General features: G+C 38.4%; 1 protein-coding gene across 1 annotated transcript in view; it reads left to right on the top strand.

The window, feature by feature from the left end:
* The window catches only part of EYA4 (EYA transcriptional coactivator and phosphatase 4), a 364,174-nt gene that overhangs the window by 29,358 nt on the left and 319,062 nt on the right, over positions 1-15,754 (top strand). The window lies entirely within an intron of this gene.

Consider the following 15,754-nt stretch of genomic DNA (forward strand, 5'->3'; position numbering starts at 1 on the left):
ATACTTAAAAATGAAATGGAAAGAGTTAAAAGGGGCTGCAACCAAATGAGAACACCCCCAAGCTTGGAAATTATGGTTTGGGGAAAACTGTTTTTTGGTTTATTTGATTAACACTTTGCCACTGAGGAGAATTTCCCTTTGAGGTTTCTTATTCTGGATAGTTTTTAATGTAATTGGTTTAAGGGATACTTTACTTAAATATCTTAAAAAGAAATCTCCCACTAACTATAAAATTTTCATGTTCAGTCCAATTGACTTCAAAGTAACACAAAATGCTTATTCCCAAGCGACACCTATCAGTCTCCAGCTGTGTTCCTGATGGAGACTGACATCTGAAACCAACAATTAAAGTTACCTAATGCCAGGGCTCTTTAAAGACTAAAGGGCTTTACAGTACCCTATCAAAGCAGCTCTTAACCAACTCATACTATTATTGCTTCTATAAGTGTGCTGGGAGGATTAATTTCTTGACACTCATTTAACATTACAGGAAAAATGATTTTCAGAGCCAAAAGGTCATTCTTTGCCAAATCAGCACATTCAAAATAGGATGTTTTAATGAAAAACTGAAAGTAACCTTAAAGCTTTGACTAGTTTGTATGGATTCTGTAATTCAAAATGAGGTAAATCAACCATTTTCTTGTTTTTTGTGATATAGAAGTCTCAAAATTCTTGCTGCTCTGACAGCTTCCAAACTCAGGAAAGGTGGTCTTAGGGAAATATAAGGAAATGTCTTAAGGATCAAGCTATATATTTTAAATTGAATCAGCTTATTTATGTAACAAATATTTGTTGGATATCTACTATGTGCCAGGTCATGAGATAGTGCTTAAGATTATGGATTGTGGATGACTCAAAGGATTCTTGCTGAGTGTGGGAAGTGACATCTTTATGACTGCAGCTAGAATCAACATGTAACTCCTTTCTCTAACCCTATATCCTTCCCTTTATATTTCCTAGTACTTAGGCAGCCTTTTCTTCAACTTCTTTTCCCCTCTTTCCCTTGATGTTAACCCATAAGATTGAATTACCAGGGCTTCTCTGGCAGTGCAATGGTTAAGACTCAGAGCTTCCACTGAAGCGGGCTCTCGTTCTATCTGTGATCAGGGAACTGTGATTTGCAAATATCTTCTCCCATTCAGTAAGTTGCCTTTCGTTTTGAAAGGCAAAGTTTAAATGATGATGGTTTCCTTCACTGTACAGAAGCTTTTCAGTTTGAGGTAGTCATATTTGCTTATTTTTGCTTTTATTTTCCTTGCCTTTGGCATCACAGCCACAAAAACACTGTTAAGATCAATGTCAGTGAAGCTAAGATCTATGTTTTCTTCTAGGAATTTTATGGTTTCAGATCTTACGTTCAAGTTTTATACCATTTTGAGTTAATTTGTGTGTATGGTGTAAGACGGTGGAAAAAATATATTTTAAATGATAGGTATTGTTTTGGTATAGTAATAGCTGACTTTCAGCTTTAAAACAAAATACAAGACAGAAAGGCACTTATGAGACATAGTATCAACCAAACACTAAATGCTTCACTGGTGGCTCAGACAGTGAAGAATCCACCTGCAATGCGGGGGACCTGGGTTCAATCCCTGGGTTGGGAAGATCCCCTGGCAGGGGGGCATGGCAACCCACTCCAGTATTCTCGCCTGGAGAATCCTCATTGACAGAGGAGCCTGGCAGGCTACATACAGTCCATGGGGTTTCAAAAAGAGTTGGCCACAACTGAGTGATGAAGCACAGCACAAGACATTAAATAGAGAATACACAGTGTTTTTGAAGATGATTTAGAAGGAGAAGTGTTCAGTTAACTAGCTAATCTTTTAGATGATACTAAGCCATTCCAGTTTGTAAAATGTCAAGTAAACATTTTTGTTTTAAAGATGGTTGCCTGACGAACTTTGAAAGGCAGATTTCAGGATGTGGATTGCAATGCAATTGACTTTAGCAAAAAGTACCACAAACAATACCTTGAGATGATGACTGCTAAATTATAGGTTGCAGTGCCTGAGGGAAAGCTATTATAATTAGGTTTTTTTCTGAAGAAACTGTTCCAAGTTCTGGTGAGACTATCACAAAGTACTTTGTTACATTTTTTACATTCTTTAGAAATTAACTCAAAATATAAGATAAATGGTGATTCTACCTTTGCTTAGAATTATAATTCATCTGCACATGGAATGAGATTATGGTTTTGGTCATTTCTTCCGTAAAAAAGGTGCTACCATTGGATTTGGCAAAGTCCAAACAAAAGGCAAAATGCAGTTGAGTTTTGTATGTATTCATTTCTTCATTTTATAAGAAAATTGGAATGCTTCAGTTTCCTCACAAGAAAATTCTAGAAGTCTTTTAGTAGAGGTCCATCAAGTAATGAAGTTATGAAGAATCATTTAGAAATTTTAAAATAAGGAAAGAGTCTTGTAAGAAAAGTTTTTTTTAAGTATAGATTAACTCATATGTAATACTGGGTTATTAATAAAAGTTGGAATGTTGGGATGAATTTTTGTTTGCTAGACAATCTCAAGTATCAGGTTACATATAAATTTTTAAAGCAAGAAGAAAACTATAGACATTCATTTTCTAACTGGTATACAGTGTTTGAAACTATAAAATTTCATAAGTACTGAGATGAATAACCCTTTATTAGTTTTAATGTGAAAAACTAGTCACCACTACTTTAGCAGAAATGCTAATGGCATTAAAATAACAAAGTTGTTGTTTGATGATTTGAGGGATCTAAAGGAAGTACATATTAAAAATGAAGAGACAAAACATTGTAATTTATGTATGATCAAGACTGGCACCAAAGACACAATTTGTAGACTCTATAACAAGCAGTAACATGAAGCTAGGAGTTAATCTAGCTAGTTACTCATGGTATACAGACCACTGATGGCCATGAGAAGCTGTTTCATATAAGCACACACTTCAAAGTTACAAAGAAATGAAAAGGGAACTAAAGCAAGTTGTTGTTTGTTTTGAAATACAACCCTCAATGAGGCATTGTTTGCACATTGAACTAAATGCATAAACAATGCTGTTGTGGGTTTAATTTGTGAAATAAGTGTGAGCCTTGATGATCTGTGATGTTTGCTATTTAGAAATAGAAAAGTTTTAATTTTCCATATTTATCTGAGGATTGACACAAAATATGTAGACTCCCCAAATTAACTTAAAGTTTGAGGTTTTTCTCAACAAGAATTTAAATGATAGCATAAGAGTAATTGTTTTATGAAGTTTTATGACAAAATATCCAATAAACATATTTTTAAATGCTCTGATTTTAAAAATACGAATGAAATACTTTCAGTTGACAATCAATGGATACCTAAATCCATGCTTGGTTGTGTCCTCAGCCTACATGGCAGTCCTGGTGTACTGTACCTGCATTATTGTTCATTTTTATTTTTTTTAACTTTTAATTTTATATTGGGGTTAGTCAATTAACAATGTAATAGTTTCAGGTAACAGTGAAAGGACTCAGCCATACATATACATATACATATACATATACATATACATATATATATACATATACATTCTCCCCCAAACTCCCCTCCCGTCAAGGCTGCCACATAACATTGAGCAGCATTCCATGTTCTATACAGTAAGTCCTTGTTGGTTATCCATTTTAAATATTATACTTCATTTTTACTTTGACAGTCTTTTTAAGTTAAACATCACAGTGTTGTGTTCAAACTGCATTAGCATTGTTTTGAGGAAAGTAACATAATATTAGTATTGATAGAATATCCACCTTATCAAACATAAACACCTTTGAATTTTGATACTAAGAATAAAGCTGTAAATGCAAGACTCGCTTTCTTTAAAAGTAATTAATATAAAACTTAAAAAGCAACAGAGATCAAATTGCCAGCATCCGCTGGATCATGGAAAAAGCAAGAAAGTTCCAGAAAAACATCTATTTCTGCTTTATTGATTATGCCAAAGCCTTTGACTGTGTGGATCACAATAAACTGTGGAAAATTCTGAGACAGATGGAAATACCGGACCACCTGACCTGCCTCTTGAGAAATCTGTATGCAGGTCAGGAAGCAACAGTTAGAACTGGATATGGAACAACAGACTGGTTCCAAATAGGAAAAGGGGTGCATCAAGGCTGTATATTGTCACCCTGCTTATTTAACTTCTATGCAGAGTACATCATGAGAAATGCTGGACTGGAAGAAACACAAGCTGGAATCAAGATTGCCGGGAGAAATATCAATCACCTCAGATATGCAGATGACACCACACTTATGGCAGAAAGTGAAGAGGAACTAAAAAGCCTCTTGATGAAAGTGAAAGAGGAGAGTGAAAAAGTTGGCTTAAAGCTCAACATTCAAAAAATGAAGATCATGGCATCCGGTCCCATCACTTCATGGCAAATAGATGGGGAACAGTAAAAACAGTGTCAGACTTTATTTTGGGGGGTTCCAAAATCACTGCAGACGGTGACTGCAGTCATGAAATTAAAAGACGCTTACTCTTTTGAAGAAAAGTTATGACCAACCTAGACAGTATATTCAAAAGCAGAGACATTACTTTGCTGACTAAAGTCCGTCTAGTCAAGGCTATGGTTTTTCCCGTGGTCATGTATGGATATGAGAGTTGGACTGTGAACAAGGCTGAGCGCCGAAGAATTGATGCTTTTGAACTGTGGTGTTGGAGAAGACTCTTGAGAGTCCCTTGAACTGCAAGGAGATCCAACCAGTCCATTCTGAAGGAGATCAACCCTGGAATTTCTTTGGAAGGAATGATGCTAAAGCTGAAACTCCAGTACTTTGGCCACCTCATGTGAAGAGTTGACTCATTGGAAAAGACTCTGATGCTGGGAGGGATTGGTGGCAGGAGGAGAAGGGGACGATAGAAAATGAGATGGCTGGATGGCATCACTGACTCGATGGACGTGAGTCTGAGTGAACTCCGGGAGTTGGTGATGGACAGGGAGGCCTGGCGTGCTGCGATTCATGGGGTCTCAAAGAGTCGGACATGACTGAACGACTGAACTGATACATACATATGACATTCATGGTTTATTCTTATTGCCATTTATAACTTGCCTTTGAATTGACAACCAGTTTCTACAAGGAGTGTTAGTAAAATTAGTAAATTCATGTGTTTTTGATTCCTGAAATCTGATAACCATGGTAAATGGATCTCATTCATTCTCTGTAATAATATTCTGAATTCTATACAACAGGAAACCTATGCTAAAGAATTGTGTTATCGGTTTTCAATTTTAGCCAGCAAATATAAAGTGCTATGGGCTTCTCTGGTGGCTCAATGGTTAAGAATCTACCTGCAATGTAAGAGGCACAGATTCCATCTCTGGGTCAGGAAGCACCCCTGGAGAAGAAAATGGCAAGCCACTCCAATATTCTTGCCTGAGAAGTTTCATGGACAGAGGAACTTGGTTGTCTACTGTCATGGGGTTGCAAAAATGTTGGACTTGACTTAGCAATTAAACAGCATCAGCAACAATAAAGTGCTGCAAAGAATAAATTAAAAAAAAAACAGTAAGAAAAAAAGGAGGGCATAATAAGGATGAGTCTTGACATTTGTTACTTCTTAATTAGTTACATAACTTTATAGAAAATTATAGTTAGAGTTCCTATTAAAATTTGTCATCCTCAGTTATAATATGCACAATGTGATGTGCTCAGCAACTTCAACCAGCATGAGAAGAGTTGAGAAATTTGTATTCTACTTCCTTTTCCCCAACAATTAATGAGCAAATCACTGAAATTCTCTGCAATTAGTGTTCTGCAGCTATCAATGAGAAGTTTGAGGCAGATTACAATCAAACCTATTTACACCTTATAAAATCAATTATTCTTTGACAATGATTATCTTGATTATCTTACTGTTATTGAAAAAAGAAAATAAATTTTTATCTGAAGTTCTTTGGTGGGTTGCTGACAATGGTTGAGTAAGCAAGTTAGAGAAACAGTGGAAGGAATTACTCAGGAATGGATGATATATTTTAAAAATGCAAGATTCCTAAAACTCTAACCCTGGATACACTTTGATGTTGTCATTCAGTCACTCAGTTATGTTCAACTCTTTGCAGCCCCATGGACTGCAGCACGCCAGGCTTCCCTGTCCTTCACTCTCTCAACACAGTCGTGTCCAACTCTTAGCAACCCCATGGACTGCAGTCTACCAGGCTCCTCCATCCATAGGATTCTCCAGGCAAGAGTACTGGAGTGGGGTGCCATCGCCTTCTCCGTTTACTCTATGCAGACTATTTATATCACCATATAATTGATTTTCCCAATTGCTTTTAATTTTAATCATCAAAGTGACTTTGGCCCTATTTTTTGTTATGTAGTCATTCAAAATAGTAAGAGCATTTATAAAAGCTCCTTATTTATAGGCAGTTTATGTGGCTAAAATACAATTAGAAAAAAATTAAAAGCATATGAGATAGAAGAAAAATAGGATAGGGCTTAAACGGTATAGGTCTAAGACTAGTACAAAAAGGCAAACTACAGTAGCTGATACCATTAAAAGAGAAATGGGTTAGTTGCTTAGTCTTCTAGGGCTCTTTTGGAGCACCTGCACTGTCTTTCCCAGCTACAATATATATATTTTTAAGACACAAGTAAGGTCCATCTAGTCAAGGCTATGGTTTTTCCTGTGGTCATGTATGGATATGAGAGTTGGACTGTGAAGAAAGCTGAGCGCCGAAGAATTGATGCTTTTGAACTGTGGTGTTGGAGAAGACTCTTGAGAGTCCCTTGAACTGCAAGGAGATCCAACCAGTCCATTCTGAAGGAGATCAACCCTGGAATTTCTTTGGAAGGAATGATGCTAAAGCTGAAACTCCAGTACTTTGGCCACCTCATGTGAAGAGTTGACTCATTAGAAAAGACTCTGATGCTGGGAGGGATTGGGGGCAGGAAGAGAAGGGGACGACAGAGGATGAGATGGCTGGATGGCATCACCGACTCGATGGACATGAGTCTGAGTGAACTCCGGGAGTTGGTGATGGACAGGGAGGCCTGGCCTTCTTCGATTCATGGGGTTGCAAAGAGTCGGACATGACTGAGCGACTGAGCTGAACTGAACTGAACTGAACTGAACCTTAACACTGAGAATAGGCCAGTGGAAGGAGTCATTACATCTACTTTAGCAGGCTGTTGTAGAGAATTAGTATGTGACATAACACACTGTCTTTACTGTGAAGACAAGCCTTAGTATCATCAGAATTATAGGCTATCTATATTTTCATGGCACTGAGAATTGTATAACTAATCAAGTTTCTATTTTTGACTCCCTGCTAAAAAGTTTAGAACCACATTTGGGATTTACCTGTTGCAAGGGTGTAAGCTGGGGGCTCTCCCAGTGACTCAGATGATAAAGAGTCTGCCTGCAATATGGAGAGACCCAGGTTTAATCCCTGGATCGGGAAGATCCCCTGCAGAAGGAAATGGCAACAGCCCACTCCAGTATTCTTTCCTGGAGAATCCCATGGACAGAGGAGCCTGGCGGGTGGCGGTTATTGTTCAGTCACTAAGTCATGTCTGACTCTTTGTGACCCCATGGACTATAGCACACCAGGCTTTCCTGTCCTTCATGGTCTCCCAGAGTTTGCTCAAACTCATGTCTGTTGAGTCAGGGATGCCATCCAACCATCTATCCTCTGTTGCCCTCTTCTCCTCTTGCCGTCAATCTTTCCTAGCATGCCCTATTTTCTCCTCTAGACTGAAACTTCCTGGAGGACAGGGACTCTGCCTGGTTCATCTCTGTCTCTCCTTAGATTGACTGAGTGTTTGTGAAGGCTAAGAACAGATGCTGAGAACATCCACATTTAAGTGGCCAGAGGGGATTCAAAGAAAGGATAAACAAAGAGTGATCAGAGAGGTGGAGGTGACTGAATCCAGAGCACCCAACAAAAGCCAAGGGAGAAGAAAGTTCCTTTGAAAAGCTTGTCAGTGGGACCAATTACCAAACAACAGGTTCTCAAATAGGAAAACTGAGGAAAGGATTTGACAGTGAAAGAAGAGCATTTTAGAATTTGATATCCTGAAACCCAAGATGAATGCTAAGCAATGCCACCGGTCCCTTGAATTTCCTGAGTGGCCTTAGTTCTGGCAGTTATGAACATTTCTTTTAACAATAAGGCCAATTTGGGAAAAAAATTAAGTGTTTATGGGCTATTTTTTCATTCAAAATTAAAATAGCTTCTTCAGTGGCTCCTATGCAGACAAAAGGTCAATTCTTATAAATTGGACTGCCTTTTATTTGAAGGGAAAGGACATTCCAGTTGGCGCTAGTTGTAAAGAATCCACCGATCAAAGCAGGAGATGTAAAGTGATCTGGGCTCGATCTCTGGGTCAGGAAGATTCTCTGAAGGAGGGCATGGCAACCCATTCCAGTATTCTTGCCTGGAGAATCCCTTGGACAGAGGAGCCTGTCTGGCTACAGTCTGGCTACAGTCCATAGACGCACAAAGAGTCAGACATAGCTGAAGCAACTAAACATACACACACAAGAGGAAGGCTACTGGGCTTTCAGAACTCAAAGATTCAGATGAGGCAGAATAGAGAAGCACAAGAATAAAGGCCTCCCTAAGGTGCACTACTCATTTCATCTTCAAATAAAGGTTTGTGGGCTCATCCTTTCATTTCAGATGGGGTAGCTTTGGCTCCCTTGAGGTTAAAAACAAGCTAGCAGGGGCACTGTGGCTAAATCAGTTCATTTAGTTCAGGGCAATAGTAATGAACCCTTATTATTTCCCCAGTGCTACATAGGCACTGAGAAAGGCAATTATTCTGAATCCTTCCCCTCCTGCCTTTTTCTAACCCAGACCTCCCTCATCTGTAGACATAAAGCTTCCTGTCTCAGTGGGTTGTCCTCAAGCTCACCTCCTGAGCCATATGCCCTAATCTCTGTTTTTTTAAACACATAGGCTGCTTTGGAAATTCTATCATGAAGCTGGGATGGTTCATCACAGGTCCTGAACCATAGGATACACAAAGAACACTTTATCCCTGCTAATTTGGAATAGTAAAATGCAGAATACAAAAGAGGGAATTGGTTTGGTCTTAGGGAGTATATCAAATTTCCCAAAGGGGATCCTACAAGAGTTAGATTAAAATACACAAATTAAACTTACAGGAGGAAAGTCTTCATCATAATGAATGTCTTCTGTGATAATGAAGTCAGGTTATCAACTGGAGTATGTGTTCATTCTTCATTTAAGCATCTAATTTTATATTTTTAGCAACTGTTTATCAAGTTCTAGATACAAGGTGCTGTTCATGTGAAACAAAGGAAAATGCAAGATTCGTCTCCTGATGAGCAGGAAAGAACCTAGAGGAGGGAGGAATGCTGATGATGACACAAGAGGCATATGTGGAACCCAGCTTGGGGAGGCAGCTATGATACAGAAACGAAAGAATAGATGGGGAGACATTGCCGATGCAAAATAACCTTGTCCTCTTGATTTAGTGTTTATGAAATAAAGCAAGGTGAAGAAGCATTAATGAAAGTGGTGACAGAATTCATTCAAGAAGAGGAGGTGGTGGGAGAAGCTGGGGGAGTCGCTGAGCTGATGCGTTCACCTTGGAGTGTGTCCAGCTTGAGATACCATGACCTACAGTGAGCCTTCCCGTGCATGCTAGTTGCTTCAGTCCTGTCTGACCCTGAAACCCTATGGACTGTAGCTCACCAGGCTCCTCTGTCCATGGGATTCCCCAGGCAAGAATACTGCAGTGGGTTGCCATTTCCTTCTCCAGGGGATCTTCCCAACCCAGGGATAGAACCCATATCTCTTATGACTCCTGCATTGGCAGGCAGGTTCTTTATTACTAGTGCCACCTGGGAGTGAGACTTCCCAGACTTCTGAAACGGAGATTAAAAGGATGGGGGTAAAAATCAAATTTCTAGGATTTACCATGAGTTTGAGCAAACTCCAGGAGATAGTGAAGGACAGGGAAGCCTGGCATGCTGCTCTTCATGGGATCACAGAGAACTGAACACAACTTAGCGATTGAACAACAGCAAGTAGGTGCACTTAGTCCTGACTAATATTTTGGAGAGGATTGGTGGAAGAATAAATAAGATGAACAGAACAGCCATTTTAATCGGTGTTGGAGTTGGTGCTGAGAATATATACCAAAAATTGAAAAACATTGTATAAATAGTTTCTAAATGTGCTATAAAATATAGTGGAAGGAATGGACATTTCAGTATAGTTTTCCATGGTGTTATAGTTTCACTCAAAAATATTCAGTTTAAATGGATTTCTGCAATTTAGCAATCTTCCTAACTTTGTGATTTTATAAAATGAATGGATACTGGAATTGACTATGCCAAATACATTACTTTAAAATTGTCAAATCAGTTTATTTGCTATCCATAATCTTCCTCCTTCCACCAACCATTGAATTGTGCATTTGGGGACTTTCAGATTGCAATCAGTGGACAGTTTTTTACAGGCAGATATGTATCATAAGACTATATGATGAAAAGTCGTGTGCAAAAAGAGACTGACTGGACATTTCCTATTTTGAGATGTAGGTATTGATAAGCCAATGAAATCAAAAGCACAATGTAGTAATCTTATTCATATTTTGACTTCTACTATCATTTAAAACTGGGTTTTTGAAGTCCTGGAGAAGAAATCAGGCTCGTTATAGTTTACTAAAAAAAACACTGTGTGAGGTGAAATTGAGGAAAACAATATTAGACTAAGTTTGTCAGAATATGGAAGTAGCAGAGCTGGTGGGGATTTGCCGGGAAGTCAGAACTTAATGCCACAGGAGAAAAAATAAATGTAGGATTCATTCTGCTATGTTAATGAGACCACACCTGTAATAACTCATTCAGTGTGGGATTCGTCTAATGAAAATGAACATCTAGGAAACTGGAAATAGTTCAGAGACAAGCAATAAGGATGATTAAGGGTCTGGAGAGACTGAGCTAAAACCAGATTAAAAGGCCTTACATTTGTTTAATGTGGCTAACAGATGACTAAAAGTGGGCATGATATCTGTTTATAAACATCTGAAAGTTGGGTGTAAACATGAAAGATAGAGTAGGATTGCATAATATGGTACTAAAAGGATTTGACTTGAGAAAAAATTTCAACAGAGAATTGAAAAGTAAATATAATGAAGCTGTCTCCCAGAGAGTGTGTGTTTCCTTTTCTTTAGAGACTCAGCCAAGAATGAGGAAGTTTAGCAGAGAGCCCAGCACAAGAGAATGACCCAACAGGTCCCCTGCAGATCCGATTTCCTCACTTTCACAAACCAGTAGAAAACCTTTTTAAGCTTGATCTGTTTGTACAAAATTACTCAGAAAATGTGTTTGTTTATAGATTTTAGAAAACCAGGAGCACAGAACTTTAGACTTCTGGGCAATCATGTTTTATCTTTCTTTGTTCTGTTATTGGCAAAGTAGTAGAGAAAACAGTGTTAAACCTAGTTCCTGATTGTTGTGTTTAGTCGCTAAGTCTTATTGGACTCTTTTGAGATCCCATGGACTGTAGCCCACCAGCCTCCTCTGCCCATGGGATTTTCCAGGCAAGAATACTGGAGTGGGTTGCCATTTCCTTCTCCAGGGGATCTTCCTGACCCAGGGATAGAACCTGTGTCTCCTGCATTGGCAGGCAGATTCTTTACCACCGAGCCACCACGGGGAAGTTCGCTCTCCCAAAGCTCAAAGGATTTGGCTTAGAATGTATGAGACAATTACCAAATGACTTTAATTTTTAAGAATTGTGTATACTTCCAGCTGGGCTTTAAATGTACCGAAAATGAGTAATTTAAGAGATCTATTCTGGGACTATTTCTACAAGCATAAAGTCTTCTGTCTTCTTTTTTGGTGAATGTAGTATTGAAAGCAAGCAGGACCCCTATAGGGTCCTCTGAGGTACAAATCCTTTCTATGTCCCGCTTCTTGTTTGTGGGTATTAGGCTTCATTCAGTCTACCTTTCCTCTACTCCAAACCGTGACCCTTCTCCTTGTTTGGCCCTGGAATAAACCTTTCTCTACTCCAAGCTCTGAGTTTCAGTCAGTTTGGTGTCTGGCACATGAACTTGTGTTCAGTAAGTGTCTTATTCCATTTTCTAGCATAACATTTGTCCTTACTAAAGTGATGGAATGGTTTCCCCTTAAGGTTACTTTAAAAAAAAATTAAAATTAAAGTTTTGGACTATGAGCTCATAGAGTGCTCTGCTTTTTTAATTTGACTTACATGCACCAACCTAGATAGCATATTCAAAAGCAGAGACATTACTTTGCCGACTAAGGTCTGTCTAGTCAAGGCTATGGTTTTTCCAGTGGCCATGTATGGATGCGAGAGTTGGACTGTGAAGAAAGCTGAGCGCCGAAGAATTGATGCTTTTGAACTGTGGTGTTGGAGAAGACTCTTGAGAGTCCCTTGAACTGCAAGGAGATCCAACCAGTCCATTCTAAAGGAGATCAGTCCTGCGTGTTCTTTGGAAGGAATGATGCTAAAGCTGAAACTCCAGTACTTTGGCCACCTCATGTGAAGAGTTGACTCATTGGAAAAGACTCTGATGCTGAGAGGGGTTGGGAGCAGGAGGAAAAGGGGACAACAGAGGATGAGATGGCTGGATGGCATCACCAACTTGATGGATGTGGGTCTGAGTGAACTCCGGGAGTTGGTGATGGACAGGGAGGCCTGGCGTGCTGCGATTCATGGGGTCTCAAAGAGTCGGACACGCCTGAGCGACTGAACTGAACTGAACATGCAAACCAATGCCAGAACAGTGCCATGCACACTTCAAAAATAAATAATAGATGATAACTGCAGGAAGGGTTGGTTAAAGGACTTTCTAATAAGTGAATTTTTTATTTCCACCAGTTTACACTATGAAGTCATTTTTATTTTTCTCCCCCCACAACAAATATCCTTTTTCAGATGAAATTATACATTCAAGGATATTCTGATTTCCTGATTCATGTCATATCAAACCTTCTAGTGTTTCTGAATCACTTCCAGACTTTTCCAGCAGATTTCATACTTCAAAATTTTCCTCCCTGGATGTCATTTCAGATTGTTTGAGCTTCTCCCAATGATCTATCTTCCTCTCCTCATTGCCTTGCAGAACTCCGTTGGGTGCAGTACCAGACTGCACCAATAGATGCTGCCACTTCAGTTGGAAAAGTTTCTTTTTCAGAGGTTAAGGTTTAAGATTGTTGAGGGGTGATTCGGAAGGTAACTGTGTAAATTATCTTCCTTGAAAGTAATTTGATTTTTAATTGTGGGTTTATAAATTGTTTGCATTTTACAAGTAAGATATTAAGAAAAATAATAAAATTAATTTTCAAAAGACACTTCAATTTCAAATACTTCAAGTATGGAAATAATTTACTAATACAATAATTTTAAATATAATAGCTAAAAAAATTTGGACTCAACATTTCTCTACAATGATGGAAAAGGAAGGCTAGAAAATATGTTTTGGAAAGCCCACGGGACACAAGGAGTGTAAATCTTTAAACCAGTGTTTCTCAAACTGGTGTCAGATAATTTTAGGTGGTACAAGATAATTTTTATTTCTGTAAAAATGACTCATTTGCAAGGTCATCCTCTATTCATGGCAAATTATATTGATTTTCCATTTATGATAATGATAAAAAGTTTCCTTTATCATATATAATTATATAATAAAAACAGCTTAAAGAATAATATTGAGTCAACAGTATTAGAGATGATATGGCAATAATTATAAAAGTTATATTTAGTAGAAATGCTGGAAATAATGCCTTGTCTAAATAGGCAATACACTTTTGCCTATACAAGTTTAAAATTATTAAATCTCTTGTGCTCAACTTATTTCAAAGGTGGACTGAAAACGTGAGATTTTATATTACTCCTAATGATATCTATGTAATATGTATAGATGAACTTGAAAGTACTAATAAGAAGTTAACTAATAGTGTGATATAATGCTAGTTTTTTGAGGGAGGGTAACTTCTATAAAACGTATTCTTATGTAGATTATAAAAAATTATGTGGGAGCAAAGTAACTTGAAAGCAAGATCAGTATTGCTGAAAATATGATTTTAGGAGTGAGTAAAGAGTTGACTCATTGGAAAAGACTCTGATGCTGGAAGGGATTGGGGGCAGGAGGAGAAGGGGACGACAGAGGGTGAGATGACTGGATTGCATCACTGACTCAATGGACATGAGTCTGAGTGAACTCTGGGAGTTGGTGATGGACAGGGAGGCCTGGCGTACTGTGATTCATGGGGTCGCAAAGAGTCGGACATGACTGAGCGACTGAACTGAACTGAACTGAAAGCAACATGCTGAAAACCTGTATCTGTGTGAACATGCTGTACTAAAGTATGAATTTTTATTTTATCCAAATTATGCATCGTCTCACTTTTATACAGAGGTCAAACTAACACATAATGTTTCATACAAAAAATGAAATGTAAAAATCTGTGGCCTTAGGAGGAGAGTAGTACATTCAGCCTTGTACTTAATTTTTACATAATTACTATAGTTGCTGAGCATTCCTAGACAGTGAATGGTTGACAAAACATTTAAATTGCATATTTTGCCTGTAGCATATAAACTGTACTAAAATAATTACTATTTTTCCTCACTACTACCACTACTAATAATAGCATGACAGTGGCTAGGAGTGGCCTTTGCGGTTACACAGAGGCTGGTTTGAATCGTAGGTCTGCCATTTATTAGGAAGTTGCTAAAAATTCTGAGCCCTTATTTCCTTACCTGTAAAATGAGGAAATTAAGACTAGCAAAGTTAACTGAATCTACCCATGAATATTTCCCTCTTAAGTGTATAGGAGCTGGCATCCTTCAGGCCAAAATGTGCTCTTATCTAGATCATGGTTCAAATCCCCTTTGAGCCAAACCCACTGCCAAAAGCCCTTCTACCTTGAGAACCAGAAAAGGAAACAAGCCTGGCAGTGCCTAAGCCATCCAAAATAAATCTGCAGGAAAGAACACCCAGTGAGTGATGAGTGCAGCAATGAGTACATTTATCAGTTTAAATTTACAACTTCACCTTTCCCATTGCCTATTAATTATTGTACATAATTCCCCACTGATCAAAAAATAAGTTGATTGCTTTTGAACTCGACAGTGTCCGTGTCCATTGCTTAAGACTCAGGTGAAGCAGAGGGCGAAATTTTTTGCTGAACTTTATGCAAAATATAATTCGGTTGATAATATACCGAAACTCAATTTTCTTTGGGTGTCATTCCTACTAGTTTACTTGTAAGCTCTGGAGTCGTGGCTCAGGCAGTTTGAAGGGCTGCTTGTTGAATAATAGATTTTGTGTTTATAGAGGCTACTGGGTTTATCTTTGGGAACATTCTTTGGGTTTCTTTTGGCCTCAGTTTCCTTATCTCTTATACAGGATTAAATAACCACCACAGAGATGTGAAAATTATATGAACTCACGTGTACCATAAGTGACCAGTGCAATGACTGCCACTCAGTAAATTCTCAACAAATCAAAACACTTTTTAATCAATGTGACAACTAAAGATGTTCCCAACTTTGACAATAGATTTTACCGAAGAGGTGATGAAATGGATGCAAAATTTATGTACTGTTGCTTGTCAACTTTGCTCAGATCTCAGGTTATGATCTCCACATGGGTGCATATAGAATATTAGATCCTACGTGGGTGTATCTTGCATGCGCAGAAGGCTTACGCAGGAAATGTCGCTTCAGCAATGTGCCTGGGGAGGCTCTGACGCTGTCTTGGAAGTCGGTCGTCGCAGCCTGACCTTT

This window comes from Budorcas taxicolor, chromosome 9 (assembly GCF_023091745.1).
Source record: "Budorcas taxicolor isolate Tak-1 chromosome 9, Takin1.1, whole genome shotgun sequence".
Taxonomy (NCBI): domain Eukaryota; kingdom Metazoa; phylum Chordata; class Mammalia; order Artiodactyla; family Bovidae; genus Budorcas; species Budorcas taxicolor.